At 35.0% G+C, this 24259-nt stretch overlaps 1 protein-coding gene, 1 non-coding gene and 1 pseudogene across 2 annotated transcripts in view; 2 read left to right on the forward strand and 1 right to left on the reverse strand.

Annotated features, from left to right (window-relative positions):
• The window catches only part of LOC106667923 (PQ-loop repeat-containing protein 1), a 311097-nt gene that overhangs the window by 197089 nt on the left and 89749 nt on the right, over positions 1 to 24259 (reverse strand). The gene's annotated exons all lie outside the window — the stretch shown is intronic.
• Positions 11917 to 12033, forward strand: LOC112126800 (annotated as a pseudogene).
• LOC112126796 lies at positions 12844 to 12962 on the forward strand. The gene has a single exon (XR_002910235.1). It is a non-coding gene; the product is annotated as a 5S ribosomal RNA (ribosomal RNA).

Here is a 24259-nt window from a genome sequence, read left to right on the forward strand (position 1 = left end):
ATATGTTCGATTATACCATAAAAAATTAACAGACTCTGTTTATGCTCTAGTTGCGCTATATATTTTAGTTTATTAAATATAGAAATAATGCTGTAACTCAATTTGTCGTACAAAAGTATGAATGACAAGATGAAAAGTGATGTTTTAAAAATATGTACCACGGCTTGAAGAAAATGTTTAAAAAAATGGGTATCAAACCTATTTTAGTTTTTAGATTTTCACTCACAAGGGGAGGCTGTGGACGTGGATTCACCGATTTGTAATGAAACCTTTTCTTTGCTGATACTAAAAATATTAGAATCGTGTGGAAGCGCTCTTGGCAATGGCCTAAAATTTGACAAAAAAATTAAATTGTTAGAGTAATTTAAATAATATTTCTTAAATATGTAATTTCACCTTTATTTTTCTCACTTATAATGGCCTTAAAAAGAATGGATGTTGATGTATCTTTAAAGAAGGTAAATTGGGCTTTTTAGTTAGCTATTGATAAAATCCACTCAGAATTTGGATAAAATCCTGAAGTTGCATGAATTTTTAAAAGGAGGACCGGAAAGTAGTATAAAAACATTTTCGTTAACCTGTTGTTTGTATGATCGAATTAATGATGAGGTGAAGGAGATATCGAAGAATGTACAAAGTTTCAAAAAAAAAAAAATGTAACAAATGGGTTGCAAACCTTTTTTGATTTTACATTTTCACTCGTTTGGTTTAATAAATTATTCAGAAATTAATAAGGACGATTTTTCCATTTTTTCGTTTTTCATACCACATCGTCTGGGTCAAAGATGTCCAACCCCTCAGGGTGAAAAAATCTGGATTACTCAGCCACTTCTGACAGGCGGTTAAAAAATATAATGGGTGGGGTAAGTTTATGGTGTAATGACAACATAATGGCCATGAGGCTAAATGGGAAAAAGTGTTAACTTTACGACCTGCTTATATTGATTGTCAACAAATGTTTATTGCACCATAGCAGAGAATTAAATTTCCAGTATTTGGCATACATCTTCCAATCCTTGCATTATAATAATATTTTTTTTGCAATTATTGAAATTATTTTTCCTATGATTGTTACAAAATTATGATAACAAATATATTTTTAAAAAAATATTGAAAATCGGCAGCAGGCAAAGATCGCTGATCGCATAATTTAGAGCCATAAATATTTTTAACTGAAAACTGGTCTTTGTACCTTTATGTATGTAATACGTGTTATTCATTGAAACCAATAAGTTATTTGCGTGAATGGAAGGGATTATCCCAACAACGAGGAATATCTAGTACTCTGGAGCAGTGTCAATGAATTGTGGTGCGTGAGTGTAATTTATTAGCGTGAATGGAAGCGTTTATCCCAACAACGAGGAATATCTAGTACCCTGGAGCAGTGTCAATAAATTGTGGTGTGTGAATATAATTTATTAGCGTGAATGGAAGGAGTTAAACCACAATTACACGAAGAACATCGAGTACTATGGGGTAATACGAATGAAGTCTGGTGTGTGAATGTAATTTATTAGCGTGAATGGAGGGGTTCATCCCAAATTACCCCGAAGCGTATGAAATTCTCTGGGGTAGTGCGGATTCTAACAAGGTTTTATCTTATTCCTGTGTTTATATGTATGTATTTGAGCTATTTTATCCACAATGAACGAGGCCGTGAGATACTGACTGCCTACTCTCTCCCCGTAGGCATGAAATTTGTTCGATCGGATATGATATGAGCAACCTTTCTCAACAAACGCAGGGGGATTGTCAAGAAAAGTGTTCAGCATGGTATGTACTTTGTCGAACAATATCTATTCTTCCAACTATGCAAACGTGGTGTAGTCTAAATCTACCTAAACACATTGCTAATTGAAGTATTGTAAAGCAAAAAATAAATCTGACAGGCAATTAAAAAGATAGAGAGTGGGGTAAGTTTCTGATGTAATGAAGTGATAAATTTAAACAGTACTATCAGTGAAATTTGACTACTTCTATATGCAGGTGAAGACAATTGGTCCGGGGAGAACTTGATATTTGTGGTACTTGATCTATTCTTTAAACCATCTGGAATGTTTGTCTAAAAACAGGATAAAATACCATCGAACTTGAAGATTTTGCTTCTCTTTCAATAGAATGTGTTAAGAAAAAAGATTTATCCCAACAAACGATCACTAATTCGATTAACGCTGTCATAGGTGTCGAAAAGACGGTTTCGATATGCAAATCTACCTTCGGAATAGTTCGCAGTTCGAAAACCGATCGCGTGGGTAGAAATGGAAGGGTCTAAAAATAAATTATCGACGCGCTCGTCTTCGAGCCGGCCGCGGTGAAATTGCCGCCGGTTTTCGATGGAAACAAAAGCAGTCGAAATCATCCAAAAGGCGTCGAAAGCGTCGAAAAGGGGAATATGAAGGTGTATAAAGATTGGAAGACTAGAAAGCGGTCGACGGACCTTCGAGAAAAAGTGGGGGTCGGCCAGATGCCGGCTCGATACGGAGAGAACCTCGCCACCAAGCTCACAATTTCCTTTTGAAATAATAATAAATAATAATATCAAAAACGTTCCTACCCGAGATTCAATACGACGTACAAATAATACAGACTTTAATCCATATAAATATAGCAATTCTTATTTATTACATCCGTAAATAAACAAAAATATAATAAATTAACAGCCTCTAGGGCATGTTATTTTCATTATTTTGACAATTTTTTAAATTTTATCCTTCACATTTAATACTCTTTTTTTTAATTTTTAGAGGTTATAAATCTGCATGTAGAACTCACATTTAATTTAATGATAACCATTTAAAAAAAGAGATTATTTACCCTATAAAATATTCAGGGATTCTATTCTTTAAATCGAATTTGTTTTCCCTCAATTTTCCGGGCAGAGCGTAAAATTTTTTGCATTACTATTAAATAAAGTAGAAGGCACACATACAGAACAATTAAAGATAGAAAATTTGTTTTTTTTACGAAATTAACATTTTAAAATATGGCATTAATGACAATCAAGTTTTACAATCGGAACGTTTTATGATTAAGATGAACCGAAAGAGAGGGAGAGAGAGAGAGAGAGAGAGAGAGAGAGAGAGAGAGAGAGAGAGAGAGAGAGAGAGAGAAAGAGAGGGAGAGAGAGAGAGCGAAATAAATAGACAGACAGACGGAAAGAGAGAAGAAAGAAAAAAATTGTCCTGAGAACGGTTCCCTTAAGGACAACAACAAACAATACAGATATATAAAACAGCTCTTTGAGCGATAGTAGAATAATTAAAAATTAAATGACAAAAGTAAGTATGCAATGTAATAATATTGCATATATAATATAATAATATAATAGTAGCAATGTAGTACCAAATAAAATAAAATATTTTTTGAATTTTTTATTGTTTTGATTTTTTATTTCATATTTATTTTATTTTTTATATTTAGAGAGAGAGTGTGTGTGTGTAAGTGTGTGTGTGTGTGTGTGTGTGAGAGAGAGAGAGAGAGAGAGAAAGAGAGAGTGAGAGAGAGAGAGAGAGAGCAGACGAACAGACAGAGGGACAGTTTGTGTGTGTGTGAGAGAGAGAGAAATAATCAGGCAGAGACAACGCAAACATCTTGAAAGAGGGAGAAAATGGAGGAAGTGAAGGTGCCAGAAGTAGATAGACAGGCATGTAGATATATAGGTAGAAGGGAGATAGGCAGAGAAATAGTCAATAGATAGGGAGAAAGAGAGAGAAACAATGATTTCAAGGTTTAAAGTTTCATACCGGCAAAGGTTTTTATACACAAATTTTCAATAAGATTTATTTATCGAGGGTAAAGAGGGAGAAAGAATGAAAGAGTGAGAGATAGATAGATAGATAGATAGATAAATAATGATGAGATTGAGCTTAAACTTAATGTTTTTAACACGTTTTTCTTAAAAAATGTAACAATTCCATTAAATTTAATTAATCAATATATAGGCGATGGAGATTTGTTTGAATCCTTCAAATACTTTGGAAAAATAGTAAATTTAAAATGCAAAATCCTCCTCAGGGTTCACTCTATTGTCATACAATATATNTATTTTAAAATAGACTAATTTTTTACAATTTTTTAGAAAGCATTCCGCGCTTTTCCCCCTGATTTTAACGCGCGCAATTCATTGAAATGGTTTATTTATTATTAGGAGTAACTTCTATTTATTATTCATGAAAACAGCCAATTTAAGGCCCGTCTCTTCTCATACAACCATCACATTTATTTTGGCTGTGACAAAATGAATTCGGTACCTTCCAACAATCGTTTTGGCATAGTTGAAGAGACCATTTTTTTCATGATTTATTAAACGATAGAAATTAATCATAAGCTGAAATTAATAAGTCTATGGTCTATTTTTTGTTGGTCTATGTTGTAAAATGTTATTATGGAATCGAAGCTTTTAGAACGGGCGGATATAAAAAGTCTCATCATAACTTTCACTTTTTGCACCGGCTCATTCTCGACCTCTTTATAACGTCCTCCATCGGTTCTTCTCGGATCTAACTGCGCATTTTCACTCCCGGTCGTTAATTCGGATTGTTTATGACTAATTACGATTAATACGAGTGGCACATGAGATATTAGATTAATAAACTGTGGAAATGTAAAGTAGAAAGTTAATTTAAAAAAGTTAGTCTTCAGAACAGTAACTGGCATTTATTGACAAAAATATACTCTAAGCTCCGTACGTAAATGACAAAAGATAGTTTTGAATCCCGTTGTTCAATATAAACCATACAATGCTCAACTAAATTTTGTTCCTTTAATAAAAAAATTCAGTCTTCAGAAGTGTAACTTGCATTTGTTGACAAAAAAATACTCTAAACTCAGTACATAAGTGAAAAAAGATCGTTTTGAACCCCATTGTTCAATATAAAACATAAAAAGCTCAACTAAATTCTGTTCCTTTAATAAAAAAATTCAGTCTTCAGAAGAGTAACTTGCATTTGTTGGCAAAAAAATACTCTAAACTCTGTACATAAATGAAAAAAGATGGTTTTGAATCCCGTTGTTCAACATAAAACATAAAAAGCTCAACTAAATTCTGTTCCTTTAATAAAAAAATTCAGTCTTCAGAAGTGTAACTTGCATTTGTTGACAAAAATATACTCTAAACTCTGTACATAAGTGAAAAAAGATCGTCTTGAACCCCATTGTTCAATATAAAACATAAAAAGCTCAATTAAATTCTGTTCCTTTAATAAAAAAATTCAGTCTTCAGAAGTGTAACTTGCATTTGTTGACAAAAATATACTCTAAACTCTGTACATAAGTGAAAAAAGATCGTTTTGAATCCCGTTGTTTAATATAAAACATACAAAGCTCAACTAAATTTGGTTCCTTTAATAAAAAATTCAGTCTTCAGAACTGTAACTTGCATTTATTGACAAAAATATACTCTAAACTCTGTACATAAATGAAAAAAGATGGTTTTGAATCCCGTTGTTCAACATAAAACATACAAAGCTCAACTAAATTTTGTTCCTTTAAACGAATCGGTTGGAAAATAAAATATATTTTATTCCACACAACAACAGTCAATATGGACAGAAAAATTCTAAACCTCCATAATAATTCTAATTAATTATCATTTTCATCTAAAGTTTTAGTTAAGCTGAAAAACCAAATTTCACGAGCAGGATTCGAACCAAGAGATTAAAAGTATAATTATTCAAATAATTATCACGGTCAATTATGACTACTATTATTACTGGCATATAATAATAAGGAATTTTATGCCACGTTATATTTCATTTTTGACAATATTAAACCGTGGAAGGTACATAAAAATACAAAAATTTAGTTGCAAATCGTGTTGAGAATGTGGGAAAGTCTTGCTCAAGTTATGCTGCTGCATGTCTTCAAGGATGGGTTTAATAAAAAAGTCGAAGTGAAATTGCGCGGATTTGCATACAAATTTGCATGCAGTTTGAAAATATTGTGGTGGAGAGATTATTTTCGAAAGAAACTATGCGTCCAATAATAAAAGAATTAGAAAATAATTTTGTAGGGGAGTGGGTAAATATAGATAAAAGTTTATCGTTTGTGGTGGATGTCTCGTTAGACGTAATGTTTAATTTACTTTTCTTTTTTAATAATCAAACCATGACGGTTATGCTTATGTACTACTTTTAGGTTATGCATTGGTTAGGTTATACGTTTACAAAATATATTAAACTCCAATCTATATTGAAAGTCGAAATACACGAAAACAGGCGAACGGTTAATCACAAGGTGTCACTACCGTAGAATATTTCCATTAGCGGGATTCCGGAGTCGAAAAATAAATGAGTACAGTTACGCTTTTTTCGTCCGACTCTCCAGGAGTGTAGTACCGTTATGTTTAGCTGTCCCAGGCTCCCAGTATAAAATGTTCTGCTCCGGCCCAAGGGTTTTTAATGAAAACGCCGTCTGAAGAAGTAAATAATTGCTAGAGTGATTTTTTTTTATTGTACCACTGTACGAACGGTCCGCCGGAGACCAGTGGCTGCCGGTCGTGAACAGCGAATGCCACCGGTTAGGTCCAGTTTTCAAAAGGGTTCACGTCCTTTCCTATCCACAGTTCATCGCATTTGACCCGGGCTCGACTCCCCCACTGTTATTTATTCAAGCAAGAGGTCCCACGAAAAGAAAACTGTACTGAAATCTCCTGGGATGAAGATTTTTCCTTTTCGATTTACTTCTATATTATACGAATGGAAATTTTTAAACTGACTTTTAAGATCATTTATTTTTTATTATCACGATTATAATTTAATAAGATGAACAGAAAGAAAGAACAAAAATACAAAATCATAAATCTAGGTTTTCTAAATATACATATATGATCAAACAATATGTAACATATCTTGCATCCAAAGTAGGTATTTTTTAATAATATATAACAGTAATTGAAAATGATAAAATAGTTTAAATATAATAGACAATTTATATTTTTAGTAAAGGTCCATATTATTGTTACTATCGCGGTATTAATTTGTAATTGTGTATTAATTTTCGACCGAATCATTAGTGATTTACGTTCGAATTACAAGGACATTTTGTTTGCCACGCGGCTATAACGAAAATGGTAAAAACCTGCATCCGCATGGAGATTGTATTCCGCGATGGCAGGATTGTACAAACTGCCGACATGAGTTTAAACTCCAGAGGGGACAGCTCATTCATAGTGATAAAAAAGAAGGCCTTCTGCACCTCGCCCTAAGTTGATTTATTGTGCTTCTCTATTTTTATAATTCAATGCTCAGCTTCAGGTTGTTAATCAACCTCCGTAACTTTGCAAACGGTGATTGTCGTCACCCGGACAGATAGGTTTGGAGGGTACCGGAAAGGATGACGAGGCGGCTAAGGTCGGGACGTCCCAACCTCCGGACTTAACCCTTTCATACGGCCCCCTAAGGTTAAAGTGCAATAAAAAACATGATTAAAAGAAGGTGGCAGCGGACCGGGTTGGCAGAGAAGCTCTCGCGTATCAAGAGCAATATCCATAAGTGGCCCTCGGAGGACCTGACTCGAGAAGAAGGACCATCCTCATCCGATTAATGATAGGACATGCGAGGTTGACACACAGACACTTACTTTTGGGTGTATGTGTCCGGCATATAGAGAAAGGTTGCTCGATGTATACCACCTAATTGAAGGGGGCACGTCCTAGGCTCTATATAGAGAGCGCGTAGAAATAACACCCAATATGAAAATTGAGCACGATAACGAGTATCTCGGTCCCCTGTTCCGATTTTTGGAGGAAACAGATTCTTTTATAGTGCAGATAGTTTTGGGTGAATGAGAGTGAATGTATTTATAGTCGACAATGTAGTGTAAGAGGGCCGATGGCGTAATATTGAGTAGCCCATCTACCCTTTACTAGGTTAGCTACATAAACTATGTAGATATACATAATTCCAGCTAGATACATAAAAGATGTAGAAGGTAATGGAAAATTATCGAGTTCTCCACCACTATAACTAAGAGTGAATGATAGGAAAATAAGGAAGAATGCATTTAAGGGTGCGTGAGAGTGCGAACGGATTTAAGAACTGATTGCGTTGGGGGCTGAAATGACCTAGCTGTTTGTAACTTCTGGAGCTCAACATAAGAAGCTGATAAGAATTAGGTCTGCCCCCGGTCCTCCACCATTAGGGTTGGGTGATTTTCAAGGCCAAGCTGGTGATTTATTGTAATTTATACAAGCTGGAATGCCAGTGAACTGCGAGTCATAAGTTCAACTATGTACGTGTATATACATACATGTGCAGATTTGAATTTATATAAATAAGTAATTTCCATAAATATCAATTCAAAGACTAAATGGTTATTTTATACTTTCAATGTTGTTTGTCATTAGTTAGTTTTCGAGAAAAGTGGGTGTTGCATTGAAATAGAGACACCCTGTATATCAATCACACCAAAATGCCAAAAATATATCAGGCTAATTTGAAATTGTATTTAGATGGATCTTTAATTCTGGACATTTTTCGGGCATTTTATATGTCGTTTTATTTATTTTTTAATGTACTATTGTGTTTTAAACAGCAAAAAAAATTTTTTTTCAAATAAATTCGTCGACATTTAACCTGTGGGAATAAAGCCGTGACGTTTCGTCGTCAAACCTTTGACTTTACGACCGAATGGAGTGAAAGTACAAACTTACGCTCACATCAGTGGTAGATTTTTCCCCCGCCACACCAAGGACGGTGTTTGTACTTTCGGTGCATAAATTCAGTTTTGAATAACCGACTCTATAAGGGGACATTTAAATTGTCAAAATACGAGACTGGTGATGATGTGATTAATACGCTCTTTTCATAAAGATCACCAGTTTTATCACCAGTCAGTATTTGTTTTACTAGCTTGTTCTGATAGATATAAAATATAAGCTTTTTAATTAATCTTTAAGTAAGGTCTTGGTTGAAATAAAACGTCAGTGTCACGAGCGGGATTCGAACCCACGACCTTCGGCTAAATACACCGCTACTCTACCACTTGAGCTATCTTGACTTCGATCCGCTCGGACACCAACTTCCCAACTCAACCTCACCTTTTTTTAAATTTTCCCTCCTTTTTGCCTTTTTTCAATGGTCATCCCACTCGTGACACTAGCTTTTTTATCTCAACCAATACCTTACTTAAAGATTTATTAATTGAAAAGAATTGTGGTCAAACGGACCAAGAAACCTAATCGATTTCATCAAATATGGTTTAGCCTCTGAAGAGAGATCAACGACTACTTTTTGTTTCCTGCCTTTTAAATTTTATAATTCGTGCAAACCTTGTTGAAAACTGATACAAAGTGGTACTCATTTGGTGTTTTTCGACATTAAGACTCTATAGCGGTCTTTTGACAAATGATGCCTCTGAAGGGACAAACAGCGCTCGTCCGACAAAGTTATCAAAAATGTCGACGTCCCAATGACTACCCGTCGTCATAATTCTGCTGAGTCCGCGTTATTCCTGCACAACTTCATGCGTATATTGCAACTACTTATTCATCTGTTTTACTATTGATTCGGAATAAAACAGTGACAGTAAACAGATAAATTATTGACCGTTGCGGTCTTTTCCCCCTCGCCGTACCGTTAGAATTGTAAGTATAATCATAAACTGCTATTTCATTGAGGCGAGTTGCGGATTTAATAATTAAGCCTCACCGTGACTGACATTGTCAAACGGAATGAGGAAACTAGGTGAGCAGATCTTAACCACGAATCATACTTTTTTCATCTCAAGGCCGCTTCTCATCATTGTCATTTCGAATTATAACCCTTTCTTTTCCAACCGACCGTTGATAATTCGATGTGGATTAATTTTCCGGTGACGCAACCAGTTCAGGAGGAGTCTTGCAGAAGGGTGAGCCGAAACATAAAAGGGGGTTTGCACGAATTATAAAATTTAAAAGGCAGGAAACAAAAAGTAGTCGTGAACCATATATGTGATGAAATCGATTAGGTTTCTTGGTCCGTTTGACCAAATAAATTCTTTTCAATTAATTAATCTTTAAGTAAGGTATTGGTTGAAATAAAAAAGCTAGTGTCACGAGCGGGATGACAAAAAACCATTGAAAAAAGGCAAAAAGGAGGGAAAATTTAAAAAAAAGGTGAGGTTGAGTTGGGAAGTTGGTGTCCGAGCGGATCGAAGTCACGATTGCTCAAGTGGTAGAGTAGCGGTGTATTTAGCCGAAGGTCGTGGGTTCGAATCCCGCTCGTGACACTGACTTTTTATTTCAACCAAGACCTTACATAAAGATTAATTAATTGAATGAAGTTATTTTGTCAATCGAACCACGAAATATAATGGATTTAATAAGTAAAACGAAGTATATCTTCACAAAGCTCTCCGTGGCTATTTAAGTTGTCGCCGAGAATCGAATAGATTACACCACATTTGAAAAAGGTTGGGATGTGGAGTTGGTGTTCGAGTTGATCGAAGTCGCGATAGCTCAAGCGGTAGAGCAGCGGCGTATTTAGGCGAAGGACGTTGGTTCGAATCCCGCTCGTGTCACGGACTTTTTAATTCCAACTAAAAACCTTACATAAAAAGATTCATTAATTGAAAGAAGTAATTTGGATTTAATAATGGATTTTTTATTAACGTTTACTTTGGCCAATTTGTCAGCTTCGAATTTAATAATATCTTAGTGATTCATAAGAACACGCAAAAGAATTAATTTAAATAATTTGGTCGTTTTCCAACGTTTTGATCTATCGGACGGACTCTAGCTTCTCTCCATCTTCAGTGGTGGATCTGCAAGACGAAAATGGTCGGAATCGGCCAAACTACAGGTTCATCACCCGCATACTTCGTTAATGTTTCAATTAATTTATGTGACTAAGTATAAAAAATTGAATCCCAGTTTATTACATAAAAATGTTCGATGAACAAAAGGACAAAAGGTGGTAATAGAATTTGGTTGAGGAATCAATAATTTTCGCATTTTACTTACACATACATATTTATTAAACAGTTTTAAAATAAATAGGCTCTTGTTTTCAAATATTTTATAATTAAATACAATAATAATTACCAGATAAATCCGTTGGTGTGGAATAAAAGGCCTTCAAGTTTCGAGAAATGAAACGAAATATTTACGAGAGATAATAAACGTATACCGGATAATGAATGAATGAAGATAAACAAATAAAGACAATATTTCAGACGGAAAAATATGTTTTACTGCTACCCATAAGTCCTAAATCTTAAGATAGGTATATCTGTTTAAATACAGTATACATTTTACATTATTGTCACAAGCTTTCCAAAAAAACTTGCCACGCTAACAAGTTGGGTCCAAAAACATTCCATTTCCCAAGGGATTTGAGAATTTGTAAGAGAATTTTATCATATGAATTACCAAGGGAGTAATGAAGAATTCTTAAACAAAGTTTATGACTGAAATTTTAAATCACGCATAATCTCGATCACGGTACGTCTGCATGAAAAATAATTCAATTGTTACCTGCCAAGAAGTTTTACTGTCATTGGCAATGCTAGATCTTCAAACAAAGTGGATACCATCTATTAAAAACTTAATTATGTCAATTTGAAGTCTTTTGTTTGTAGTCTGATGATGACGGTGAAATAGGCAGAAACAATTTTTTTTCTCGACCATACCGAGATCCAGATTATTCGTGATTAAAAAAGAGGTCGATATATCTACCACTTTACACAAAATTTTGAATCCCCAATAAGGAGGGAAGGTTCGAGTCAAATTCCAATATGCTAACATACTATTTAACAAAGAGCAATTTTTAAAATGTATGTGCAACAGAACATAAATGAATAGTAAATAAATGCTATAGAATACAATAATAATCTACGATAAATAATTAAAAACTAATAGCATTTGTATTAGCAAATGTGTATTTGTTATTAAAAACGACGGTGCAGTACCTCGTATAGGGGAAATAAACTATTCTGGTCGCCAACGTCCATACCATGCTGAATACACCGGTTCTCGTCCGATCACCGAAGTTAAGCAGCATCGGGCGTGGTTAGTACCTGGATGGGTGACCGCCTGGGAANTTTGTTATGATAACATAAGGTAAAACAAAAGATGAAAGTCCGATGCTGAAATATTACAAATTTAATATTTTCTTTGGTGATTGATCAGCCTTCTCAGTTTAATATTTTCCTTTCCAAAAGGTAATTTTCATTCCCAATCTACCTTTTGAAAAGAAAAATATTATAAATTTAATATATTCAGGTATTAATATATATTTAAAGTTATTTGATAATCCATTGTCAAAATTCTTTGCCATTCTTAAAACATACCTCTTCTTTCGAAAGTGTATTTACCAGTGGAAACTTATCTTTTCTCGAATAATTTACATACATTATTCCCTAATTGATTAAAATTAGAGAAATATTTAGTGAATCCAGGCGCTAAATTTTCTGTTTTATTATGTACAAACAAGTATAATCTGTCGACAAAGGCAAGTAGAAGATGATGTTTATCTACAATCTTCTGACCAAAATGTTCAAATCAAACAAGCATGAATTTGCTGTTACACCCTACGTCTGTCAGCAACTAAGCACTACTCCAAAATTCAATATGTTTGAAGCTATAATTTCCGTAATAATTTTTGTAGTAGATTTGTTTTTGCAAGTAGATTCGAAAAAATTCATCTAAATTCAACGGCAAAATCGCCCGATATATGTCCAACTTCTTGATGTCAATTTGATCGATGAATTGATGTGAAAGAAAAACGAGAGATAATATATGTCGTGATATCTGTCTGACACAAGATGAGATCCTACAAAAATAATTAAATATAATTAGCCATTTTTTGTTGATCGCATAAGACGACTGCGCGGCACCCCGTATAACCAAAAGAAACCCAGTTGATCGCCAACGTCCATACCATGCTGAATACACCGGTTCTCGTCCGATCACCGAAGTTAAGCAGCATCGGGCGTGGTTAGTACCTGGATGGGTGACCGCCTGGGAACACCGCGTGCTGTTGGTATCATTTTAAATTGCATTCGTCATAAAAATTATTACATAATATATCATTTTATTATGTCATTATATTATACAATTATCATGTTTAATAATTTTTGTTGATCGCATAAGACGCCTGGGCGGATGGATCCTCGCCAACCAAAAGAAACAAAGTTTCGCCAACGTCCATACCATGCTGAATACNCATCTTTTTTTAATTCTATTCAACAATTTATTAATTTAATGTTTACGGAAAGATACATCGTATAGTTTAAATTAAGCGAAATTGCTACCTGAGTACTGTCAAAACATAAATTGTGTCCGTTATTTCTTTCATTTACTGCTCCATGACGGGAAAATAAGCGACGTCTTAAATATACGTACGCCAGTGGTCAATAGGTTTTATCATTGATACGCATATACGCTCTTGTCGTTTTTCATGCTTACTTTTACAACAAGAAAGGAAACAATGTTCAAAAGTAAGTACTAGTAGCCCCATGTCAATAAAGCAAATTGAATATATACAAGGACCAATTCGAACTTCTTGTGTAGAAAGACCGCACAGGGTTTACATACTCTGAACACAGTTTAAATTATTTAATCTTTCTTTTTCAATACAGGGAGAAAGAGCCAGGAACATTAAAAGAAAGCCCGAATTAGAAAAAGAAAAGAGGAACATGGAGAACGAGGAAATGAAAGAAAATGGAGGGAAAGAAATTGATATATATATAAAATAAATTGATGAACTGAGGGCTAGATAAATAGAGCAAGTGTGGAAGAAAAAAGAGAGAGAGTAAGAGTGAAGAGAGAGGGAGAGAGAGAGAAAGAGTGAGAAAAGAGACGATGTGAAGATATCAGAAAGAGAGAGGCAAGCACTTAGATAGATAGTACAGTAGGGAGGGATGGTGAGACAGTGAGTGAGAGAGAGGAAGGATTAAATAGTTGGAGATAGAGAAAGAGAACAAATGAAAGAAGTAAAATATAGAAGGAGAGAGACACAGAAAGAGAAAGAGAAAGAGAGAGAGAAAGAGAGAGAGAGGGAGTGAATGAGTGGGAGAGAGGGAGTATTAAATAGATAGAGATACAAAGAGAGAAGAAATGAAAAAGTAAAATATAGAAGGAGAGAAAAAGAAAGTGAGAAAAAGAGAGTGAGTGGAGGGAGGGAGGATTAAATAGATAGAGATACAGAGGGATGAGAAATGAAACAAACAGGTCATTTCACGAAGATTGTCAAATAACAAATTATAGGAATTTTAATAACAAATTATACGAATTTTAATAACAAATTATACGAATTTTCTCTATCACTATTATGAAACGTAACATTGATAAATTGAAATTTATTTGAACACAACTGAACGAGGCGTTTATATGTTATTTATTTAAAGAAATACTGTATAATTATTATAAATTTTATACTGTGAATTGGGTATAAAAATCGATTCATAAATCAAATGTTTGTTATTCTTAAGTATGCAATTTATAAACGATTTACCGTCCTTTGTTGGAAATAGGGAAAGGTTGGCTAAAACCATGAGACCGGTTTTTGGTTTTATTATGTAAACAGTCGGCAGAGCCGTATTGTGGTGTTCGCCAATTGTCTCAATTGACCCAGTGATCTAGTGGAAACACCCCCTGAACAAGGACGAATAGAAAAATAGACCAGAGAATCCACATATAATCAAACCGTTGCCAACATCTGTAAACTCCCGAGGAAATTTCAGATAAAAAACTTTTGTTCTTTACTGTAACAGAAATATTGGCGTCAACACAATTCAGGTTATTTCGAATTCAATTCACGATGTTTTAGAGAAAAAAAGTGTTTCATTAGGTGATTATTAATGGTTCAATTAATGACCTTATGAGTGAAATGAGGCTAAAAATTACGGACTCTTTTCCTCGATGATTTATTTGCTTTGCACCCCTCCAAGGTAATTAAGCTATCTCCATTGTCCGGATCAATGCAATTGCAATTCGACTAGACGGATAATAATTAATGTTATCGCACCTGTGGTCAATGGCTGGTGTCTTTATGTTCCAACAGCTGAATGGGCGAGTGAATCGCATCAGGTGTGCGCCTCGGGCAGGTTCTACGTGACAAAGATTTTTTGTCGAGGCGTTTTTACGTTTTACAAATGTGGCACGTTGCCGCGATAGTCAAGGTGTACAACTCAGTGAATGGGATCTGCCGTTTGTACTACTTCACGAATGCGTAAGAAGTCATTAAACTGTGAATTACAATGTCCATTCTATTTACTCCTTTCTTGTGTGCCTCTTGTATTTTTACGACTAACTTCTGTTGAAGTTTGCTAACCTAATTGATAACTTGATTATTCCATTTCCTTATAAAAATTCATAGTTAATTCTACTCATTATGTATGTAATTTTGATTTATTAAACTTTTTATCTAAAGTCTTGGTTGAGATGAAAAAGTTAGTGTCACCCAAGACGTTCGGCTTCATTTGTGAGAGGTTATACAGGCCGACAAACAGCTGAGATCATCGCCGGCCGTCTGCCTGTTTTCTCCCCCCCCCCTTAATCAGCATATGTTAATGATTTACCCAGACTTTGAAAATTACCCAAATAAAGATCGAAACGTAGGCAATAAAAAGAAAAAGTGTTTTTCTGAAATACATCTATCGTGACCACTCCTAACAACACACATTGTACGTAAATTCAATATCATTATCGATAAACATTAACTTACTGTAATATTAAGAAAATAAGAAAAAAAAAGTTTCCATTGTGAAAAAAGAGAAGTTCCCGGTCGTTAACGCTCCAACGAATATTGGTGGCATACTTGCTCACCGAGAGGTAGAGCGATAGGAGGCACCGGTAAACATTGACAGAGGGTAAACAAACTCAGACATCTTTGGCGAACGGATTTGTTTCGACGATCGACCCAACGAAAGTGGATCAGTGTGACGGTGACGGTGACGTATCAAAGAAAATGACGGTATTCCGACATTTATTGACAATTACATTATGCGAAAGGCTTTTATCTCTTCGATTTGAAAGGACGACTGGCTGTAACGGCGGTCTACCGATTGACGGGTTTTCCTGTCGGTTTACCGCCGCCCTTTGCCGACCACGTCCATCATTCATAGTTAGGAGGAGTGACGACGGCCGACTAGTGGTCGTCGTCACAGGGAATTAAACTCGACACCTGTTGGTCACAGCTACCGACGGCGGTATGAATGGCAAACTACTCGAGCTAATCTTATATCAGATGATGTTGCTATAATGTAATCCCGAGGCTCTAGGTCATGACTGCCGATATCTCGATATCGTAGAGCATCGGTAGCCCTCCTCACTACTGCGCTCTTCTATCAGCCCGTCATCTTCTACATAATATTAAATTTATAATACCTATACATTATGTAATTGTAATTCACAAATTAATACAACACTTTATTATTATTGCATATACAAAACGTTAAACCTATTATCATACTGTCAATTTTTCATTTCAAAAAATCAGTTTTTTTATTTGAATATTTAATATTTTCTTTATTATTAGGAGATCGTGAGATGCTGTCTAGTGTGATGTAGATTTTAGAAAAAAGTATTTGCACTTAATCAAAGTGCTTGTTTTCTGCGTACAAATACTTTGATTGAGTATAAAATTTCTAGAATCGCATAAATTCACTTTTTTCACATTCTACATGTATTTGTATAATTTAAACAATGTTTATAAATCTTAGGCCCTGAAGATGATCTCAATAAAGATCGAAACGTTCGCACGATAAAGAAAATGTTTTCCTAAAACCTACATCACACCAGACCGCATCTCACGATCTCCAAATAATCATTCACTAACGGTCACTAAACACCACACATTTTCTTTACTGCTTATTTCTTTTTTTTAGTAGTGAAGGGTGAAGTGTCTACATGCGCAAATACAACGCTCATGTCATAAGAATACTGTCATGCGATTCCCATGGTCGATGATGATGATGATAGAGATGGATACTAGGAAGCGGGGTTCGTGCTCCCCAAGCACTGCACCCTATTGGCTTATTGTACCTTCCTATTTCCCTAGTTCAGTGCAATTGACTCAACCCTTCGAATCAGATGTATTAGGTTTTTTTTTTTTTTTTTTTTTTTTATTATTATTATAAAGGCATACAACCACGATGGGTCAAAACTGCCTTGACGGTGAATTAATCGTAGGGAGAAGAAGACAGAGAGCGATAGGCCAGGAGGGCAGGGACATCAAGAGCGGGCGCACCCCCACAGCGAACCGGACACCACAAGACCAGGCAAGAACCAGACACCCAGACCAGCTCCTCTCCACACAAGACCTTAGTGGTCAAGAGACAGTGGCAGACTTCTCAGAGGGTTGCGCATGGTGTGCCAGCATCCGCAGCCCTCCCAAGTTCTGGGGTTCAAACTCAACCCAGAGGCCAGCCCACGTGCCCAGCCCTACCCACCCCCGGCACCGGCCCCCCAGGAGCCGCGCCCGCACCCAAGGCCGTCCCGCCCTCCTACTCATTGTTATTCACAATTTATCGGTCAACCCAGATTCAGTTAGGAACTCAAAATGCTTTTTAATGTTAGCTGGGGAATCTTTCAAAATTTCGGTCACATTGTTTCCAAGCTTATGTTTGATCCGAAGGTCTTCGTAGTTTCTGCATGTTGACAGAATATGCTTGATGGTGATTATTTCACCACAAGTTGTGCATCTTGGGGGAGGTTCTCTGGCCATTAGGTGACCATGTGTTAGTCTTGTGTGACCTATCCTGAGCCTGGCCAGCACGGTTTCTTCTTTTCGAGATCTTTGCATTGCCGTGTCCCACTGTCTAACACTTTCCTTAATTTATATTGTATTAGGTTTTTAAATGTTACGACTATAATTCCAGACGTCATTTACACGTAGAAATAAAAAAAATATATAAAAAATGGACTAGACCAAATATCCAACCTCAAGTTAAAGAACCTTAAAAAAAAGCAAAGGTCCTACTAATCCACCTTGTCGCGGCGATATAAGCCAGGAACACACTTACCCGATGCTACGCCATGCGACGCTACCCGATGCTACCCGACGCGTTGCCATGTTTTGGTAGGGTGTGCACATCTATCCGACGCAAGTACACGACGCGTACAGTCACAGCGTTTGTCACAATAATCACGATCACAATCGCAACGCATCTTTTGTTCTTAATGCACTATTTTGAGCAAAACCTTGTAATAAATTGTTAGTTAAATTTCATGAGCTCAACCATCTAATAAATTGTTTGTTAAACTTAATTGTTTTAAATAAAGTTACTCCTAACCATCATAATTAAACAATGTTTATAAAAACTTATGCATTTTTGATCTCGTTTAATTTGGTTTACATTAAAATAACATGTTGTAATTAATATAACGACAAAATTACATGTACTTAGTTTGAAATAAACTACAAAAAATATGAGTGTCCTGTTCTGATGCTACCCGACATTACAAAATGGTGTAATTTTACGAGCAAAACTATGAAATAAATTGTTAATTAAATTTTATGAGCAAAACCGTGTAATAAATTGTTCCAATTTTAGTATATGTACCGCCGAAGCGAGTACAATAAATTGTTAGTTAAATTCATTATATCAAAAAATCGTATTCCGGTGTTTTGATTAATTTTCTACCAAACCATTAAAATTAATTTTTTAAATAAAAACGAATTAATTTTTAATCACAGTTAATTTGGTTTATATGAAAATATGTATGTTGTAATTAATATAACGACAATAATACATGTAGTTTGAATAAAAATATGAGTCACCCGTTCTTTTGTCTTCGACTGTACTCGATGCGACCCGACGAAAATCTGGACAGGGGGATCGCAGAGCGTCGGGTAGGTTAGCGTGGCATAGCATCGGGTAGATGTGCACGGGGTAATGCAACCTTATGGAAAATCGGAGTTTGGATTAGCGTCGGGTAGCGTCGCATGGCGTAGCATCGGGTAAGTGTGTTTCTGGCTATAGGGAGCGAGGGGAAGTTAGCCCTAACTACCGTCTCCTCGATATGGTACAGTGGTAGAGTCCAGGGAATCTAGAGTCCGAAGTTTAGGTGTGGACCGTAACCCGAGAATAGTGACATGCAATACCAGAAAATATTCGATACCGGTAACGAAAGGAATATTCGATACTATTCAAGAATCGACTGAAATTGTTCGATACTAACGAGTACTTACTCATATTAGTACTTGGTCGTGTATTCATAAATGATCAACTTACTATCGACTTGTGGGTAAAATGCGCTCATGCGTTAAAATAAACAAAAATTTGCAGTTTTTTCATATTGTTAAGTATCTGTTCATACAGTGGGCACGTAGGTAAGAAGAAGGAAAAGCTGTCAACACATTTCAACAAAATTGATATTTCAATTTTATCGTTATCGAGTTTTGAGAAAATTGATCAATGGCTGTTTTCTTTTCCAACGTTTGAAAAGATTAGGCGTATTCCCACACAGTTTCCAAGATGCCGACGATTCAGTTTTCTTAGTAAAATAACCTCATGCCTTAATTTTGGGAGGATATATGATTAGGTATCTACCTATGAGAAGGAAGGCGAACACTTTTTAGGTACTTGAAGACTAAAACATTTTATAAAGAAAGTACTGAAATTAAAAGTGCGAGATGCGACGCGGGAAAGGATTATGAGTTACCAGAATTATCAGCCGAATTCAAAATCTTGATTAACTTTGTCGACACATGTCGCTTGTAGGTTCTCCTAACAGTAACTAGTAAACTCCCAGTTTGATGAAAGGTAAGTTTCGAACGGTAAATAACAATTCAATATTACTTGAACTCTCGATGAATATGAGTATTTTTACCGATACGACAAAAAGTACTCGATACAGTACTTGTATCGAATGACAATATTCGATACCAAAAGTACTCGGTATCGAAAGAAAATATACTCGATACTTTACTCATATCGATTGGTATCGCACGTCACTACCGGAGAATAGGATAAGGCCCTTGCTCTCCCATAATATTTCACTCGAGGGATCGTGTATTAATTGGTTACCTACCTAGGCATTACTCTCGACACGAAATTAAATTTTGACGCATACATAAACAATCTTGTGATCAATACGATTACTTTTTCCTATGCTCAGGAGAGAGTCTAGTATATCGGTATCCAACAAATCTATTTATGTAAAAGTGAATGTTCGTATGTGTGTTAATGATAAAACGAAAATCACTGAACCGATTTGGATGCAACTTTCACACTTTGTTTGTGGCGGGTTTAGAGAATATAAAATAAGTATATAAATAATGGGTGTTTACAAGAGAAGAGATTTCAGGAATTTGTGGCGTCCATTTTCACATATGTTTTCTCAGCTGTCGGCCTTCGTTCGGCTCCCGGTATGATACACGTTTCCCGCTTCTTTCAAATATCGAATTGGATGCGCTAACAGTCAATGAACGCAAAAACTACGCTAACACTGTGTAGTAGCAAAGATTTCTGAATTATCGGTTATATTTACAAAACTACTGATAAAATATAGTCGCAAAACTACAGAATTGGTTTCGGTGATGTAAAGATAGAAAGATACAAACTTCAACATTTCTTTACAAGTCTACAAAAAGTACTTGATACAGTACTTGTATTGAATGACAATATTCGATACCAAAAGTACTCGGTATCGAATGAAAATACTAGGTTAACCTACGTGGTTGAGGTAGGGAAACGAACTACCTGCATGTGTCCTGACCGTTCCAATAAGCCAAACCATCAGATTATCGCTGGTGGATTAGAGAAGTGATAGGCTCCACTTTGCACATGTGTGTGTTTATGCCCAAAAGTCTGCGGATTTGAGCGTATATACATCAACAATCAGATGGATTAATAGATTAAGATGAAGTAGTAAATTGTCATAGTTTTTTAAGTTTTTTTGGTATTCAGTATAAATTATGATGATTTTGCTGTAGTATGAATTATGTGTGGTGTTTAGTGACCGTTAGCCAATGTTATTTTGACATCGTGAGATGCGGTGTGGTGTGACGTAGGTTTTAGAAAAATATTTAGTTGTAGGTTTTTCTTTAATGTGCCAAGGTTTCAACCATTATTTAACATCATCATCATACATTTTGAACCCTGAAGATGATCTCAATAATGATCGAAACGTTGGCACGATAAAGAAAATGGTTTTCTAAAACCTACGTCAAACCAGATCTCACCTAACGATCTCCAATTATTCATTGGCTTAATTTTGTAGTGTTGTTAACTATGCTACTGATTCTTTCTTTTCACTAAGAAAACATTGGAATTATCATTTTCCTTTTTATATTATTCTTCCATGATCGTTGGTATTATTCAGCGCAAAAAAAGATATATATTATTATATTCAATACTAATATATATTAATATATTACTCCATCATGAGGGCTTAATTTAGCAAATTGCTCACAATGTTTAAATATAGTTATATACCAAAATACAAAATCTATCAACTGATATTTATGTTTTAAGTTAGTTTTAAAAATACTTAAAAATTAATGTGTTGCATTTAAAAAAATTGCAGTTGAAAGTTAATTATTTATTATGGAAATTAAAATATTCTACAATATCGTGGCTGCAAGCGTTTTGCATAAAAGTCTTACTTAAGTATGTGGTGATTAGTGACAGTTAATCGATAATTATTCAGAAATCGTGAGATGCGGTCTGGTGTGATGCAGGTTTCAGAAAAACATTTTTTTTATCGTGCCAACGTTTCGATCTTTATTGAGATCATCTTCAGAGCTCAAAGTGTTTGTTTTCCGTGTAGATGTGTCATTCTTGTATGTGCCAGTGACATATTGATGGCATATGATATATCAACACGACACACAAGAATGACACATCTGCACAGAAAACAAACACTTTGTCTGAAGATGATCTCAATAAAGATCGAAACGTTGGCATGATAAAGAAAATGTTTTTTCTAAAACCTACGTCAGACCAGACCGCACCTCACGATCACCAAATAAGTATGAATTATGTTTATTCTTACATTCTGATTTTGACTCTCTGCTGTAAAATTGTATGACACCAACCGCCTTTCCAACAGAATGATTGCAATTTCCAATTAAACTGGCTTTTTCAGAAAAGATAAAGAAATCTCAAAGCCTATCACTGCTATAATGTGGATTGAATTTGGTGAATCCATAGTTTTCTCATGGACCATTATAAGTTGCATGCTCCAGGATGGGTGATTTGTTTCTTGTATATATGGAATCACCAAAAACATTGTATATCCAAGAGCATTGCAATGAATTTTAGGAATACAACAGTAATTACAATTGAACAAAATGTAATCCAAATCGAAAGTAATATTGTATATATAAATATTTAATAAGATGACTAAATACAATCATTGATATCAAACTTTCAATTGTGTTCATTTAATTTATATATATGCTCTATACATGCTAGCAATGGCAATATGTATACTCAAAATAATGCGTTAAATAATACTTTTTATTATTCCCCTGGAAACGCCGGGTTATAAAGCTGTTAATAATATTTAAGACTGCAGTTAAGCCGTTGTTGCTTTACGCAGGCCCAGCATGGAGTTTTACTCGCTAAACAAACCTTCGTAAATTACAAGTGCTTCAAAATAAATTTTTGCAGCTGGCAACCGCCTCTGCCAGAAATTTAAGGTTGACCGAGTTGCATGAAAATACAAACGAGGAATGGATAAAGAGAAAATACGTACGGGGTCAAATAATTTTTAGTCGCAAGGGGACTTCGTGAATCCGATTTGCAGGCCCATTGGGGCTTATCCAATGTCAGCTAAATGGAAACACAAGCGAATTAAACGTTTATGTACCTGGACTTTAATCTAGTATAGTTACTAATTGAAATCGCCTGTCATAGCAATATTTATTTATTTACTTATTCTAATGTTTATATAATTAATTATTCTTTTTATGTAAGGTCTTGAGTTGAGATAACAACTCAGTGTCACAAGAGGGATTCGAACACACGACCTTCGGCTAAATACACTGAAGTTACGTAGTAAGTACCACTCAAGTGGTAGAACAGCGGTGACACCATAAATGTATGTATAATTATTTATCTTAAATGTATCTTTCCCTATTTATTTATTCATGCATTAGGTTATATACTTCTGTTAATGCTATTTCGTATATATTTTTCCACGATACTATCTAGTATACTAGACAACTTTTCTGTATACACTATTTTTCGTGGTCCGATTGACCAATTTATATCATTTAATTAATTAAGGTTTTTAGTTGAGATAAAAAAGACAGTTTCACGAGCAGGATTCGAACCCACGACCTTCGGCTTGATACGCCGCTACTCTACCATTTGAACTATCGTGACTTCGATCCACTGGGGCACTAATTTCCCATCTCAACCCCACCTTTTGAATTTTCCCTTCTTTTTCTCATTTTTCAAATGTCGTGTAATCTATTTGATTCTCCGTGACAAATGAAATGGCCACGGAGTGCTTTAGTGAAGTATACTTCATTTTACTTATTAAATTCACTATTTTTCGTGGTACGCTTGACCAATTAATATCATTCAATTAATTAAGGTTTTTAGTTGAGATAAAAAAGATGCTCAAGTGGTTGAGTAGCGGCGTATCAAGCTGTAGGTCGTGGGTTCGAATGGCGCTCGTGACACTGACTTTTTATCTCAACTAAAAACCTTAATTAATTGAATTTCTGTATATATTTGAATTGGATTCTTGTAGGCAGTTATAATGCTACTTCATTTTCTCTACATTCCTTTGTTATTTGTTGTCATATAAATAACCTTTCATTCATTCATTCGTGAAGGGAGGTGAAGGATTCTGTACACATAAGAAATTTTCGAAAATACGTATACTCTAAGCTGGTTTTGGTCTTTCGAATGACCCCCCTCTCACTCTATCTCTCTCTCTCTCTCTCTCTCTCTCTCTCTCTCTCTCTCTCTCTCTCTCTCTCATACTCTCTCTCTTAATATCACTCACTCACTTTCTTTCACACTCATTTTAAAGTTTGTTTTATTTTAAACATTATTAGACTAATCAGTAAACAATTTTAATGTTATTCAATTTGGCGGTTAATGTCGGACAAAATTTCCCTGTTTTTTTAAATGATAAAGAAAAAAGTTATTTATGAACATTTACTTCCGGGGTGCAGGAATTTACACCCATTATCAGAATCTATAAAACCTACAAAAATATAACAAGCATAACATTAATATTGATGTTTTACATAATTTATTAAAATAATTTATTATTTATTAAAAGTTTATTACTAAAAGCAAAAAACAACACAAAGCTTTTAATAAAATGATGTAAAATATGAATATTAATGTTATGCTTATTGTATTGTTATAA

Source organism: Cimex lectularius, unplaced genomic scaffold, assembly GCF_000648675.2.
Source record: "Cimex lectularius strain Harlan isolate CLEC.00 unplaced genomic scaffold, Clec_2.1 scaffold120, whole genome shotgun sequence".
NCBI lineage: Eukaryota > Metazoa > Arthropoda > Insecta > Hemiptera > Cimicidae > Cimex > Cimex lectularius.